The following is a 17,656-nucleotide window of genomic DNA, read 5'->3' as shown; positions in this document are numbered from 1 at the left end:
ATACACAACCTAAGCCACAACCATCATACTCATACACAACATCTCAAAACCCAAACATCATAGAACAACAAAATCACACTAGGGTTGAGAATCTTACCACACCCAAGGTCCAAGGAGACAAGATTAACCTTCTCCTTCAAGAGAGTTGGGTCCTATAACATCAAAGAACCCAAAATCTCAACATTTTACCCATGAAACTCGAAAATAAGGGCTGGAATTTCGAACAGAAACACGTGGCTTACCTCAAGATTAGTTGTATGGGTTTTGTAGAGCTCTCCGCGGTGAACGCGTGGCCGCAAACGGAGCGGCAATCGGAGCTCTAGATCAAAAGTTATGGTGGTTTGAAGATCAAGTGAGAGATAGAGGTTTGAGAGAGTGTTCTTCCCCCATTTCCTCTCTTTTTCAGCGTGTTTGGTGTTGTGTGAGGAGAGAGAGAGTGCTGAAAACTAGGGTTTTGGTTTAGTTATGTTGGGCCAAGGGCCCACTTTGGGTCCGGTTGGACCAGTTTGGCCCGTTCGGTCCAATCTTGGTCCGATTTCCATAAAATTGGTACCGAAATTCTCGTCTCAATTTCCTCTATCATATTAAGCCATAAAAATATCATTTTAGGCTTTCTAGAATAAATTCTCATTTATGGGTTAATTAGCCGTTAATTAACCGGGCTTTACATTATATTCATATTAAAACAATTGAATCACATGTTTTACTAAACCAGAAGTTTATTAGCCCAAATAAATCCACTATTTGGCATGAAAGATTAGGTCACCCTAGAACAATAATAACGTGAATCATTGAAAACTTACAAGGGCATTTATTAACGAGCCATAAGATTCTTCAATCTAGCGAGTTATGTTGTGCTGTATATTCTCAAGGAAAACTGATTATAAGGTCATTAGCAACAAAGATTGGATTTGAATCTGTTGAATTCTTTGAGCGGATTTAAGGTGATATATATGGACTAATTCATCGACCATGTGGATCTTTTAGATACTTCATGATCCTAATAAATGCATCTTTAAAATGGTCTCATGTGTGCTTATTTTTATCTCGCGATTTGATGTTCGCGAGACAATTTGCGCAAAATATAAAATTAAAAACACAATTTTTAAAAAATTCAATCAAAACAATTCGCCTTAATAATGCTAGTAAATTTAATTCCTAAACCTTTGATGCTTATTGCATGGCCACTGGTATAAGTGTTGAACATCATGTAACTCATTGATACGTGCTTCAAATGTTCGTGATATGAGGAGTTCAAGTGTTATTTAGAAGATTTGAAGTACGTATCATTCTTCTCCTCTTCAAAAAAGATTCGTCCTCGAATCTTGTAGGTGGAAAAAAATAATATATGAAAAGGACAATAATTCATCTTTAAATGTAAACTAATATCTTCTAAATAACACTTGAACTCTTCATATCACGAACATTTGAAGCACGTATCATTCTTCTCCTCTTCAAAAAAGATTCGTCCTCGAATCTTGTAGGTGAAAAAAAATAATATATGAAAAGGACAATAATTACAAGGAAGATAATTTTTTTTTATTTTTTTCCTTGTTTTTGTTTTTTTTCTTTTTTGCACTTTATGCTTTTTTTTTAAACAATAATGAAACGCAAACGAAAACAAGAACTTAAAGAAAGATGCAACATACACTGGACTCTTTTTTTATGATAAAAGAAGAACAAATATAGATTAATAAGAATTAATCTAATACCTGAGCTCTAATACCAAATGATACGAAAATATAAAGGATAAACAAGACAAGAATTGAAATTGAATAGAAAAGATAAATTGTAATTGAAATAAAAATAAAAAGGATAAGTTGAAATTGAATACAAAGAGAATCACTCTACTTTCTACCCAATTTCTTGACGCAATAATAAAGGGACTCCTCAACCTAACTTGTCAACACCATAGTTTAGAAATTGAATCGAAGGGACTCCTCAACCTTCTACTTAATTCCCCGATGTAACAAGAGAGGGACTCCTCAACCTCAATTGTCCACACCATGGTTTCATCACGAAACCAAAAAGGAGTTTTGAAACCTCTAAAAATTCTATACTATGACTACAATAGCTAAGGAGGTATTTATAACCTCTTATTAGGTTAAAACAAAGAAAAACCCTAAAGCCCATAAACATAAGGCCCAATCTAGTAATTAAATAAACAAAATCAAAATACATTAAATTAAAATATTCTAAAAATGTAAACTAATATCTTCTAAATAACACTTGAACTCTTCATATCACGAACATTTGAAGCATGTATCATTCTCTTCCTCTTCAAAAAAGATTCGTCCTCGAATCTTGTAGGTGGAAAAAATAATATATGAAAAGGACAATAATTACAAGGAAGATAATTTCTATTTTTTTGTTTTTTTTTTCACTTTATGCTTCTTTTTTTTAACAATAATGAAACGCAAACGAAAACAAGAACACAAGAACAAAAAGAAAGACGTGACAGACATTGGACTCTTTTTTTTTATGATAAAAGAAGAACAAATATAGATTAATAAGAATTAATCTAATACTTGAGCTCTGATACCAAATAATAAAGAGATAAAAGATAAATAAGAAGATAAAGATTTAAAGTGAATAAAAAAAGATACATTAAAATTGAAATAGAAATAAAAAGGATAGATTGAAATTGAATACAAAGAGAATCACTCTACTTTCTACCCAATTTTTTGATGCAACAAGAAAGGGACTCCTCAACCTAACTTGTCAATGCCATAGTTTGGAAATTGAATCGAAGGGACTCCTCAACCTTCTACTCAATTTCCCGATGTAACAAGAGAGGGACTCCTCAACCTCAATTATCCACACCATGGTTTCATCACGAAACCAAAAAGGGATTTTGAAACCTCTAAAAATTCTATACTATGACTACAATAGCTAAGGAGGTATTTATAACCTCTTATTAGGTTAAAACAAAGAAAAACCCTAAAGCCCATAAACATAAGGCCCAATCTAGTAATTAAATAAACAAAATCAAAATACATTAAATTAAAATATTCTAAAAATGTAAACTAATATCTTTTAAATAACAGTTGAACTCTTCATATCACGAACATTTGAAGCACGCATCACTCATGTTCATACATAAAATAAGCTAGAAAAATTACTTATCAAACGCTTCTATTAGATTGCTAGACCCTTACTTGTGACAAAGAATTTTCCAATTTTTACTTGGGGACATGATATTTTACATGCTATAGCACTTATTTATTTAAGGTCAACAAGTTACCACATATTTTCTCTTTTACAATTGGATTTTGGCCGACAGTCAAACATATCCCATTTGAGAATATTTGGATGTATGATATATGTTCCAATTGCTCCACCTAATCACATCAAAATGAGGCTCCAAAAAAAATTGAGAATATATGTGGATATAATATTTTTTCTATTGTGAGGTATCTATGTCCTTCTATTGTGAGGTATCTAGAGATACAAATGAGAAATGTATTTAAAATTCGATTTGCAGATTATCACTTTACTAAGACAATGTTTCCAACATTAAGAGAAGGGAATAAATAGCTGAAAAAACAGCTAAACTAGAATGCATCATCATTAATACATTTGGATCCTCAATTCGAGCAATGTGAATTAAAAGTTCAAAAAAGTATACATTTATAGAAAATTGCAAATGAATTGCCTAATACATTTCTGATTAAAAAATAACGAAATTCTAGATACTAGCTAAAATGCTTCAATTTGAATTGATATCCCTATTAGACAAATGGTTAATAATGCAAACACATGCCAAAAGCGTGGTAGACCAGTTGGTTCTATAAATAAAAATCCTCGTAAAAGAAGAGCATCATGTTATGGTAAAGAGGCAAATACTCTTCCTCTTGAAGAGGATAAACACATAGTTGGGATACTGGTGCACGGAGGTCAGATCCTGACAGCATCTGCAATGCTTTTTCTGCCATTGAATCAGACTTTGTCAAAACACTCAGATTTCAGCCAAAAAATACCTGAAATCACCATAAAACACAAAAACTCATAGTAGAATCCAAAAATGTGATTTTTACACTAAAACCTATGAAAATATAATAAAACTTAAACAAAACATACTAAAAACTATATAAAAATGATGTCAAAAAGCGTATAAAATATCTGCTAATCACAACACCAAACTTAAACTGTTGCTTGTCCCCAAGCCACTAAAAACAAAGTAGGATAAAAAGAAGAGTAAGATACAATAAATTCCTGAATTTTCAATGAAGCTCAGTTTCAATTAGATGAGCGGGACTTAGTAGCGTTTTGCTTCTGAATAGTTTTGGCATCTCACTATCTATTGAAGCTCAGAAGTGTTGGCATTTTTAGGAACTTAGAATCCAGATGATATTATTGACTCTCCTAGTTTAGTTCTTTTTTATTCTTGAATACAACTTTTAGAGTCTTGGCCGTGGCCCTAAGCACTTTGTTTTCCAATATTACCACCGGATACATAAATGCCACAGACACTTAACTGGGTGAACCCTTTCGGATTGTGATTCAGCTTTGCTGGAATTTCTAGATAGAGGTGTCCAGAGTTCTTAAGCACACTCTTTTATCTTTTTTGCTTTCGATCATGACTTTAACTGCTCAGTCTCAAGCTTTTCACTTGACACCTTCACACCATAAGCACATAGTTAGGGACACTGTTCATTTGGAGTGCTTAGGCCAAGATTTTAATTCTTTTAGGCCCTCCTAACCATTGATGCTCAAAGCCTTGGACCCATGCTCTTGCCTTTTGATTTAAAGAGCTATTGGCTTTTTCTATTGCTTTTTTTTTCTCGCATGCATATATGTTATTTGTTTTTCTTTTTTTGCAACATGCTTTTTCTTTTTCTTTTTTTTTTTGCTGCTTTTTCTTACTTCAAGAATCATTTTTTTTGGATTTTTCAAATTACCAATAATACTTCTCCTTTTTCATCATTCTTTCAAGAGCCAACATTCTTGACTCTAATTTCAAATATGCACTGTTCATTCATATATTTAGAAAACAAAAGTAATACCACCACATCAAAATAATTGGCTATTATATAACTCGAAATTTATGCATCTCTCAATTCTTTTTCAAATAAATTTTTTTTAAGCAAGGTGATAGATATATGGAACATTTTATAACTTTAAGACACAGATAGAAATGATCATGCAACAAGAACAAGAGAACAGATAGTAAAACATAATAGAAAACAGAAAAATAAAATAAAAGCAAGGAGTGATGGAACAGGACCACCTTAGTGACTGCGGTGATGGAGGAAAAATGTCGGTAAAGATTTTCACAAAAATATCGCGTTGCAAGTATAGATCTAAACCTACAATTAAACCTCAATCAACGTTTAATTAGGTTGTTACAAGTACAAATCCCAATAAAAATAAACCGAAGTATTTAAACCTCGGGTCGTCTCTCAAGGAATTGCAGGAAAGTGTGTTTATTAATGGTTATGATGTACTTCTTTTGGGGGGTTTTGAAATAAGAAACAAGAAAGTAAAATGGCAACAAAATAAACTAATAACCAAGAAAGCTCTTAGCAAGGAAAGAGAATTAGAAGTCTTATCCTCATTATCATCGTCAATTGTGATGGTAAATGTAAATGGCCTTCACTTAGTTAACCTCTAACCAATGAAGGAAAGTCAAGTGTATACAATCAACTTGAGTTCACAAGTCCTAGTCAACTCATAGTGAGGGACTAGATTTAGTGAAGTTCAAGCTAATTCAATTACCAATCAACAAGAGACTTGGACAATTCAAGAGTCTCTAATTAATCAATCCAAGTCAAGAACATAAAAATCTAAATTAAAATCCACCCAAGAATTTTATCAAACACATGGAAGGCACAAAATAAAAGCATAGAAAACTAATAAGGAAGAGTAAAATCTAAAACTAGCAATTGCAAGAGAACAATAACGGCAAATTAAAGAAAGCAATCATAAACATGAAAATGTAATTTGCATTAATAGGAATCAAAGAAAACAAGAAGAATTCATAAACTAAATTGGCAACATAAAGGAATCAACAAGTATAGTAGGTAAACTAAAGTACTAGAACAAATAAAAGTAGAATAGAACTAAATTAAAGCAAAATGGAAATATAAATCTAAGAAGAAATAAAACTGAAAACCCTAAAACCTAGAGAGAGGAGAGAGCCTCTCTCTCTAGAAACCTACATCTAAAACCTAAAAATGTGTGAATCAATTGTCAGTCCCCTTTGCAGCTCTACTCTGCAGCCTCTTGTCTTCCTTTTTGGGCTTGAAACTGGGCCAAAAATAGCTCAGAAATCACCCACAGCGAATTCTCTTTACTGAGGCACGTGACGCTTGTCACGCGTACGCGTCATCCATGTGTACGCGTCGACATCAGCTTCTCAAATTTCCAATTCTTTATGTTCCTTCCAGTTTTGCATGCTTCCTTTCCATCCTTTATGCCATTCCTGCCCTATAAAACCTGAAATCACTTAACGCACATATCACGGCATTGAATGGTAATAAAAGAGGATTAAAAATTAGCAATTTTAAGACCTAGAAAGCATGTTTTCAATCATAGCACTAAATTTGGAAGGAAACTTAAAAACATGCAATTTACATGAATAAGTGTGAGAATAGTTGACAAAATCTACTCAATTCAATATAAAATAAACCATAAAATTATGGTTTATCAGGCGGCTACCACTTCCTCTAAAGAACTCAATGGTGCGCTTGATATCTTCAATGTCACGCCCCTGTCTCTATTATTCTTTCCTCATAGCTCTTTGATCTTCTCTAATTTCATTGAGGATGGTGGAATGCTCTTGAAGCTCCATCCTCAGCTGATTCATGTTAGAGCTTAGTTCTCCCGTAGTAGTATGCCATTGATCCCAATAGCTTTGAGGAGGAAAATACATTCCTTGAGGCATCTCAGGGATCTCATGTTGAGGCGGCTCCACATGCTCTTGCTGTGGGTCATGTGCTGGCTCTCTATGGTGCTCCATCCTACTTTTAGTGATGGGCTTGTCCTCCTCAATTGGAGTGTCACCTTCTATGACAATTCCAACTGAAGAGCATAGGTGACAGATAATATGAGGGAAAGCTAGCCTTGCCTTGGTGGAAGGCTTGTATGCCACTTTGTACACTCTTGAGGTATCACCTCGTGTACTTCCACCTCACTTCTAACATTGATGCAATGGATCATGATGGCTCGGTCTATGGTCACTTTAGACCGATTGCTAGTAGGGATGATAGAGCGTTGGATGAATTCCAACCATCCTCTAGCTATGGGCTTGAGGTCAAGCCTTCTTAGTTGAATAGGCTTGCCTTGGGAATCCCTTTTCTACTGTGCTCCTTCCACACAGATGTCTGAGAGTACTTGATCCAACCTTTGATAAAAGTGGACTCTTCTAGTGTAAAGATGTGGGTCTCCTTGCATCAAGGGCAAGTTGGACGCTAACCTCACACTTTCCGGACTAAAGTCCAAGATTCTTCCTCGGACCATGGTGCTCCAATTTTTAGGATGTGCGTTCACACTAATGTCATGGGTTTTTGTGACCCATGCATTAGCATAGAACTCTTACACCATTAAGATCCCAACCTCTTGGATGGGATTGGTTAGGACTTCCCAACCTCTTCTCCGGATTTCACATCGGATCTCTGGATACTCATTCTTCTTAAGCCTAAAAGGGACCTTGGGGATCACCTTTTCTCTGCCACAACTTTATAGAAGTCGTCTTGGTGGGCTTTGGTGATGAATCTCTCCATCTCTCAAGATTCGGAGGTAGCGGCTATGGCCTCTTCTTTTATATTTCTAGAGGGTTCTCCGACCTTGGGTGCCATAAGTGATAATGGAAAGCAAAAAGCACGACTTTTCCACACCAAACTTAAAGCTTCGCTCGTCCTCGAGTAAATATAAACAGAAGAGAATAATGGAGTAGAAGAAGAAGAAGAAAATTGATGGAGATGGAGGGAGAAAGCAATTCGGCCAAGTGAGGGCTTTATGGTGTATGAGTAGTGTGTGGGATAAGTGGTATGAGATGGGGTATTTATAGGGATTGTGTGGGTAGGATTCGAATGAATAGGGGGAAAATATGGGTGGAAAATTTTGAATTGTAGTGGGTGGGGGTTGGTGAGAGTGATGATGGTTTTGGGGAAGATGAATGGGGGTGATTGGTTGAGGGTTTATAGGGAAAAGTGTATGGGAAAGTGTGAAAAGAAGAGAAAAGAAGGTGGCGTAGGTGAAGATGCTGTGGGACCCACTAGTCCTGAGAGGCTAGGGTAATTGAATTCTCTGCCCTCCATATGGGCATTGAACGCCCAGTTGCTACACCATAGCTGGCGTTCAATGCCAACTTTCCTCCTAGTTGTGGCGTTGAATGCCCAGGAGGGACTCCTTTCTGGCGTTCAACGCCAGATCTTCTACTTCCTCGGGCGTTGAACGCCCAACCTCTGCCCTTGGCTAGCATTGAACGCCAGCTCCATGCGCCTTGGCTGGCATTCAACGCCAGCTTGGTCTCTGCTCCAGGGATTCTGTTTTCTATCTCTGAAGCTTTCTGTCTCTGTTCTGACTACTGCACATGATCATGGACCTAAAGAAATAACTTAAAGAAAAACAAACTTATAGAATTAATCATGCAGAATAAACTTAAAAGAAATGGAAATAACTAAATATGGTTGGGTTGCCTCCCAACAATGCTTCTTTAACGTCACTACCTTGACGGTTAGCTCCTTACGTAGATTGATATGGGCTCAGAATTTCGCCCCTTACAATGAACTTTCTTCCTGTCTTCTCATGGATGAGCTCCACATGCTCTAAAGACTGGATACGACTCACTGTATGTGGTATGACTGGTTTCTTGGTGAAGACAACTCTCATGCCAGGTGAAAGGCCTTCAGTGGGGACCTTCTTGTCCCTCCAGCCTTTAGGTAATTTCTTCTTAGTACCATTATTCTTAGAGCTTGATGATGGCTGTCCTACCAAACTTAGAATTGGTACTTGGTGGCTCAGTAAAGCTCTGCACTGAGAGAGAGGATTAGAACACTAGGTGTTGCACAGTTATCTCTCTTCTTTCAAAGAGAGAATTAGGGTGAGGCATCTTGAACAAGATGTGATCCTCCCCTAGTTGGAAAACCAGTTCTCCCTTAGCTACATCAATGATAGCATTTGCAGTGGCTAGGAAAGATCTTTCGAGGATGATAGATTCATCCTCATCCTCTCCTATATCCAAGACTATGAAGTTTGCAAGGATGTAGTAGTTTTCAACCTTCACCAGGACATCCTCTACTAAGCCATATGGCTTCTTCATTGCCTTGTCTACTATTTCTAGTAAGATATTTGCAGCTTGTACCTCAAAGATTCCCAACTTCTCATTACAGAGACTGGCATGAGATTTATACTTGACCCTAGGTCACACAGAGCCTTCTTAAAGTTCATGGTGCATATGGTGCAAGGAATTAGGAAGCGTCCGGGATCCAGAAGCTTTTGAGGTAGCTTCTGATGACCTAAAGCATTGAGTTCTTTTGTAAGCACTGGAGGTTCTTCTTCCAATGTCTTAACTCCAAATAACTTGGAATTTAGCTTCATAAGAGCTCCTAGGTACCGAGAAACTTGCTCTTCCCTAGTTTCATCATCCTCATCAGAGGATGAGTGTTCATACTGACGAGAGAGTTATTGCCGGTTCAGAATCAATCAAAATAAGAATCACTTCGTTGGTAGCATAGTCCAAACCAACAATGAACTCTCACAATCAAAGTTTAATCAAAGATGTCACAGTTCAAATCAAATAACCAAGAGTATTCAAACTCCTGAGTCGTCTCCCAAGGAGTACTTCTAGAACAATGAGTGTGCAAATTCGGTTGTAGTGATCAAGGGTTTGTCATTAAAGAAATGAACACATAAAGCAATAAAAGAACATGCAAAATTGTAATGATTGAACTAATAAAGAAATTAAAGAACTGACTATGTAATATAAACAAGTAAAGTATAAAAGAGATTAACATAGGAATGTATGAAAGATTAAAAGCATCAAAAAGAGTCTTGGCTTGGAGTGAGCTAAGGGTCATTTCCTTGTTGGAACCACAACTATGACAATTATGATGGATTAATCCCAACCCACAAATCATAAATTGCTTGCTAATTGGCTTAGCAACAACTTAGCGTTAGTGGGAACAAGAACAATTAACAATCCAAGAATTGAAACTAAATGTTGGACATTCCAACTCTAGAAACCTAATTGCTCACTTTACCCAAGCCAAGAATAAAAAATTTAGCCTAAAACCATGTTTGACATTTTGTCAAACACTTGGTGGGCATAAACCTTAAACATGGAGAAAAAGAGAAAAGGCTTGAAACTAAAAGCAACAATTAATCTCAATCAACAAGAATAACACAAGGAAGCATGAAATAAACATCAAACATCAAATTCATCAACAAAAAATTAAAATTGCAAGAGAGAAGCAAAATTGAACTATAACTTGAATTAGAAGAAAGAGTAATGGCAATGTAACTATAAAGAGTAATAACAAGAGAATACTTACAATGAAATCTAGTAAAATCCAAGATCAAAAATGAAAATGGCACTTGAATGTAAAACCCTAATATAAACCTTAATAGAGATGATGAAAAATTTAGAGAAAAACTAACTAAAGCTTCCTACTACTACTCCTAAAACTACCCTAATGATATGCTATGTTATGTCCTTCATTCCCCCTCCAATATGAGCTAAAAGACTTCAGAAATGGGCCTCCAAAGCCCCCGAATCGCGAGTCACGTGCTATTTTAATGAAGTCATATGCGGACACCTGTGCGGACGCACAGATGCGTACGTCCGCACACCTCGCGACAAATCCAGGCCTGTGCGTACGCACAAGGGGCTGCGCACGCACACTAAGTGATGCTAGGCTGGACGCGCGATGCGCTCGAAACACTCCACGTGCTCTGATTGGCCGGCTGTGCGTACGCACGGGTAGCTGTGTGCACGCACACGTCTCTGAGCTCATCTCCGTTGATTCTTCTTGTTTCTTCCACTTTGCATGCTCTTCTTTCATTTTCTCCAATCCATACCTATCTTATACACCTGAAATCACTCACAAACAATATTAAGGCATCGAATGGAAGGCAAATGGAATAAAAATAGATTAAATAGGCACTAAAGAGCATATTTTCATAATCAAGCGCAATTTGGAAGGAAAGTTCAAAAGCATGCTATTCAAGGGAATAAGTACAAGTTTATATGATGAAAATCCATCAAATTCTAACCAAAAAATCATAATCAAATATGGATTCATCAATTCCTCCACATTTAAACACTAGCATATCCTCATGCTTAACACACAAAGGAGATATATGAAAGGGAAAGTGAATTATGCTATATACTACTTAAATGCATGCAACTATCCTAAGACCAATCACCAAAATATACTATGATAAGAGTTGATAGAAACAAACCATGAAATTCCAATCCATCACAAGAAACTATAGGGCCAATGCAAAGAGTTCATGCATTAAGATCAATGTCCAAAGAATTGAATTGAAGTTATCAAAGCTATCCAACCAAACAACTTGCAAGAAGATGCAATATGAAGCGTAAGAACATAGGATTGAGCGATCAAACCCCTCACCGGATCTGTATCCACTCAATTCGCTCAATGTTTAGGGGTTTAACAACTCAATTCCCCTTCTATCATGCTTTTCAAAGATTTGCAAGTCATCTAACAATCAATTAGTATTTAATGCATGAATAACAAGTATCATGAGGTCTTTAGAGGGATGTAATGGGGTTAGGGTTAGGTAGGATGAAATATGGTCAAGTGGACTTAAAGAATTAGTTCTTTGATTAGCTCGAATGTCCACCTAATCCTACATCACCTATGTACACATAACAATACAACATTTTTACCCATTTTCTCTTTCCTATCTCCCTTCACTCATGCATTTTCTTTTCAAACATGGCATATGCATCCTTTATTTACTCTTTTTATTCATACTTTGTTATGCACAAGGTTTTTTTTTTTTTGAACTATAAATGCATATGTTTTAATTAGTGAAATGCATGAGCATTACCTAATTGCCCAAAATTTCTTTTCACCAAGAGTTCATGCCTTTATCACCAATGCTTCCCAAAATTCCCCCACACTTAGAATTTACACACTAATCCACCCAAGCTAATCAAAGAATAATTCAAGAACATCAATGGTTTTCTGCTTAAGGGGAGTAATGTGCTATCATTAGAACAAAAGGGGATTCATATGCTCAAAGGGGTTCACAAAGGTGAATGCAAGGGTTGGCCATATAGGTTAGTGAGTTTATCATAAAAAATGGTCTCAATCATGCTAAATGCATCCAAACATAAATACAGGACATAAAGAATCATGCAAATCAATGATCACAATCAAAAAGGGAGTATAATCACACACAAGAACAATATTATGGCTGAAAAGTGCAACCATCTATTAAAGCTCAAATCTCACAAGGTATGTTGTTCTAGCTCGTTTCCATGTTCTACAAACAAAAGACTCCAAGCAAGTTGGTAAACAAATTTTTCTTCAATTCAATCAATGGTATGGCCTTAAAAGGAAAATTTCATGGAAATTCCTTGGTGTTTCACCAACTTATTCATTCTATCATGCAACATGCAAATATTAACTACTAACTATCCATAAGTGATAAAGAAATATTTACAGCAAACAAAACAAGATGCAATAGAAATAAAGCTACTCAAAATAAAGGAAAAGTACTACAAGAAACATTGCAAAGTGTCTTTAAGAGAGAAATGTTTTTTACCCCCTTGAAGTCATCGATCCTAATCCTCCTCCACACTTAATTTGTGCACGGTCCTCTGTGCATGCTCACGATCCAGGAGGATGAAGAGGGGCCACCTTCAGCTGGTGGACTCATGAGTGGGATGGTCAACTACATCATGCTCCTCCCCAGCTAGCTCGCATGAATCTCTAGGAATCGGGCCGGGGCATCTTCCTTCTAGCCTTGCCACTATCCACTCAAAATGTTTGCGCTCTAAGTGCTCCATATGGTGGATATTGTGCAAGATGTCTCGAAATAAATCCGGAAGAGGTCGGAGAAAGGGTAAAGCAGTTGATGAAGGTGGTAGACTTGATGGTGGTGCTATGGGTGTCTTCCTCTTGGAGGGGGTAGTGTTTGTTGATCTTTCCAAATCACCCCTCGGAATGAACTTGTTGCCTCTAGGAGTCCGGAACATAATGTCCGTTGGTCGCCTCTCTACCCTCGCTGCGTTTGCTAAGCGCATCACCATCGACGGAAATGGAATGCTGATATTCTTCTTCTCAACTAATTTTCAAATCGATTTGCGCAATAAAGGCAAGATGGCTATATGCTTCCCTTTCATAATAGCCCATAGTAGCAAAGCAGTTCTAAATCTCACATGGGTATAGTGGGTGCTCGAGATGATGTAGTCCGCCACAATCTGATGCCATATACGAGCTTCAGTATTCAAATCAGAGTATGCAATACTAGTGGAAATAAAATTCCTCCCTTTGCTATACTCCCAAGATGCACCAGGACGGCCTATTCTCTCAAGAATGGGAGTCAGAGATACTCTTTCCTTGAAGACATCCACTTTGATCTTGGAATATTCATCTTTCTCAAGTGGAATGTGGGGGATGTTCAGAATAGCTTCTAGAGCTTGATTGGATGTATCCAACATCTTTTCTCGGAGGAAGACTGAATTCGCTTCCCAAGCTTGGTAGTTTGCATAAAATTTCCGCACCATAGTCTCATTGACTTCAATGGGTTCTTGCTCGAGAAACTCCTAATGAAGCGAGGTGATCCTTTGGTGGATAGTCGCCTTGTATTGGCTTGAAACCTTCAATGGCCGCTCCCAATGGATTGTACGCTTCTTAATAGCCTTGAATTGAGAGTTGGCTCTCTGGTTAACCAAGGTATCCGGTCTACGACCTTGGCGATGCCACCAAATATCAGGGAAGGGAGTGGTAGTTTGCTCAACCGGTGAAGTAACCGGTGTCTTACCCTTCTTCCTCATCCTGAAAATACAAATAAAAGAACTTTGAGATCATAGGACAACAATAAAGTGAAATCGTTGAGGAAGCACTAACAATGCTAAAAGAGCTTATAGAAGTAGTGTGATTTGTAAGAAACACGGTGTGTATATTCCAATGTTGCGCGTGGTTGGAACACACCCACCCACCGGATATCACTGCAATCACACCCTTAAGGCAATTCATAGCTCAAAGCTTCACGATTTAGTGCTCAAGTTGCAAATATAGAACAGAGAAATGCCAATAATTTCAAGCAAGCACCAAAAAGGGATTGTCCATTGTTCATCCTCAAAAAGTAGTAATCACACCTACAATGTTCTCAATTGGAAGCCCAAAAGATGTTTGATCAAGATATCATCAAAATTTGAACATTCGTAGAGCGGTTACTCAATTGAAATTCCAAGATGAACAATGAAACTTATATTACACCAACACAATGCATTTACAACCAAAATTTCACATCAACAAACAAGAAAATGTATTGGTGATTTCAATTTTCTACCATCAAAAGTCATAATAGAAGTTGCACCATTCATACAATATGCTTAACAAGAGATAAATTGAACACATATGATGGCCAAGTCATATGAAACAAACAAAATGTTCATTGAGGCATTTTCTCGAACATGTGGTATGCAATGTGCAAGTTCATCATAATTAAGCTCAAATATGTTCATAACCAACCCAACAATCAAGCAACAACACTTTGCAATACAAAGAAGGAACAAAGAAAGCAGATAATTGAATCTAAGCAACATAAAAGAAATGAAAGCAAGTGCAAAAATATTAACATAAAAAGAAAGGAGAAACAAGAACCTAAGATATAAAGGTTGAGTAGGACAAGAACGAGGGAGAAACAATGGCACTCATTATAGCCACTGCGAAATCACGGCGTTTGGGTTCGCTGGAAAAAGAAGCACCGGAAGAGGGAACTCACCGGTGGTGTAAAGAGAAAGGAGAGGGAAAGGAAAGAAATAAAGAAAAGAGAAGAGGAATAAGAGAAAAGGGAGAAAGAGAGAAGGGTCGCCAGCGGTGGGCTGACGACGGTGGTGGCCGACGGCAGGGACCAGCGGAGCTGGGCTCAGAAGAGAGAAAGAGAGCAGCGAAGGAGAAGAAAGAAAAGAAGAAAGCTGCCTCTCAACAGGGCAGGTTGCCCTGTTATTGCCCAGAACGCGTCGTGTGTGGATGCACAAGGGCCTATGCGGACGCATAGAGATGAAAACTACGAAGGATGTGAACGCACACAGCGTGCGATCGCTGTGACCAGAGAGGTTGTAAAAGGGCGTGCGGACGCACAAGGACGTGCGACCGCACAGAGAAGCTCCCTTTTTTTTATTTTTTTATATACTTGGGGACAAAGGCATGTATGCGTGCGCACACAGGTCCGTGCGCACGCACAAGGGTTAGAAATGGGGGAGGTTGTTCAGGCATACAAGCTGTTCTCTCGCTCCCACCAGAGGGGCTATCAAGCAGTGTGCGGGCGCACACATCTGTGCGGCCACACAGATGAAGTATGAGAGGGGTTGTGTGCGTACGCACGAAGACGTGCGCTCGCACAGATCAAAGAAGAATGGGCAGCGGGCACGCACAGGCTATGCTGGCACTGCGACCAGAGGGCATACAAGGGCATGTGCGGATGCACAGATACGTGCGGCCGCATAGGTGACGAAAAACACGGTTTTGTGCGCACACACAGGTGGGTGCGGACGTACAGATGTCCTGTTTCAGAAAATTCTTTTCTCTTCAAAACTAAGGTTCCTACCCTTAGTATATCAACATACCAACCCCAAATCATTCAATAAGCACAAATTCACAGTCCACAAGTAAATCAACTTATACAACTCAAAATTCATCAAACCAAACCTAAACTAACCATTATGTCACAAGAAAGCAAATAATTCAAAAGGCTATAAACAAGAGATAAAATTGGAACAAAGTTACCATGGTGGGGTGTCTCCCACCGAGCACTTTGGTTTAGAGTCCTAAGTTGGACTTGCATGGTTTCATTTGTCACTTGGAAACTTTACCAAGGAGGAAAATCTCCAACTCCTTGGCATTCTTGGGTTGAGTGTGATCCTTTGAGTTTGACTTCTTGGCAACATCTTCTTTTTCTTGTTCCTTCCCATCCTCAATCACTTGATCTTCAACGATGTCGCATCCAAAAATAGAATAGGCTTCAAGAATGGGCTTGTTTGACTCCTCCAAAGTGAACTTGACCAACTTGCCATCCGACTCAAAAGAATAGACTCCGGAATGTGCATCTAGCTTAAAACGGGGCGTCTTTAAGAATGGCCTTCCAAAGAGTATGGATGATGGCTTGTTTGAGTCAATGGGAGGGGTCTCCAAAATGTGAAAATCAGCTGGAAAGAGCAATCCTTGAATATTAACCAGGACATTCTCTACAATCCCAACAACTGACACAATACTTTTATCGGCTAGCACAAACCTCGCCCCAGACCTCTTTAGGGGTGACAAATTCAATATTTCATAAATGGGGAGTGGCATAATGCTTACGCACGCCCCCAGGTCACACATACAGTCCATGAATTTCATCCCACCAATCAAGCAAGTGACCAAACATGGGCCGGGATCATTATATTTTTCAGAAAGTAAAGAAGAGATAGAATCATCTACCGGCTTTGTATTCAGATTGCCAAGCTTGTCTTTGTGAGTGCAAATATCTTTAAGGAACTTGGCATATTTGGGCACTTGTTGAATGGCTTGGAAGAGGGGGACGGTGACTTCAACCTTCTTAAAAACTTCCACCATATTAGGGTCAAGCTCTTCTTGTTTCTTGGCCTTCTTGGCTAAAGTTGGGAATGGAATGGGCAAAGGCTCTTCAAGCAAGGTCTTTCCCTTTGGCTCCTTGACCTTGGGTGGTTCTTCCTCGCTTTTGTCAACACTTTCATCTTCATCCCTCATCGCTTCCACTTCATCTCCTACCTCTTCATTGTTCGTTTTTTTCACTTAACCTTGTAGGCATAGCAACATTTTTATCAAGTTTAGTGCCGCTCCTAAGGGTAATGGCATTGATGCTACCCTTAGGGTTGGGTTGAGGTTGGGAGGGCAAACTACTCGAAGATGAAGCTTGTTGGGTGTTTTGTGCGGGTTAAGGGGGGAGAGTTAAACGGAAAAAGGGCATCGGCTATGGTAGCCATGTATGCCTCTTGTTTCTTATGGAACTCTCATTGTTCTTGCATGAAGGTGTGAATTGTGTCATTCACGTGAGGTTGATTAGAGGGAAGGGCTTGGTTAACTTGAGGAGGGTGATGAGCGGATAATTTATACGCTTTTTGGCATTGTTTTTAGTATGTTTTTAGTAGGATCTAGTTACTTTTAGGGATGTTTTTATTAGTTTTTATGTTAAATTCACATTTCTGGACTTTACTATGAGTTTGTGTGTTTTTCTGTGATTTCAGGTATTTTCTGGCTGAAATTGAGGGACTTGAGCAAAAATCAGATTCAGAGGTTGAAGAAGGACTGCTGATGTTGATGGATTCTGACCTTCCTGCACTCAAAGGGGATTTTCTTGAGCTACAGAACTCCAAATGGCGCTCTTCCAATTGCGTTGGAAAGTAGACATCCAGGGCTTTCCAGCAATATATAATAGTCCATACTTTGCCTGAGTTAAGACGACGCAAAAGGGCGTTAAACGCTAGTTCTAC

This window comes from Arachis ipaensis, chromosome B08 (genome assembly GCF_000816755.2).
Source record: "Arachis ipaensis cultivar K30076 chromosome B08, Araip1.1, whole genome shotgun sequence".
NCBI classification, from domain to species: domain Eukaryota; kingdom Viridiplantae; phylum Streptophyta; class Magnoliopsida; order Fabales; family Fabaceae; genus Arachis; species Arachis ipaensis.
The sequence above is the reverse complement of the archived record's forward strand: the minus strand, read 5'-3'. Positions refer to the sequence as shown.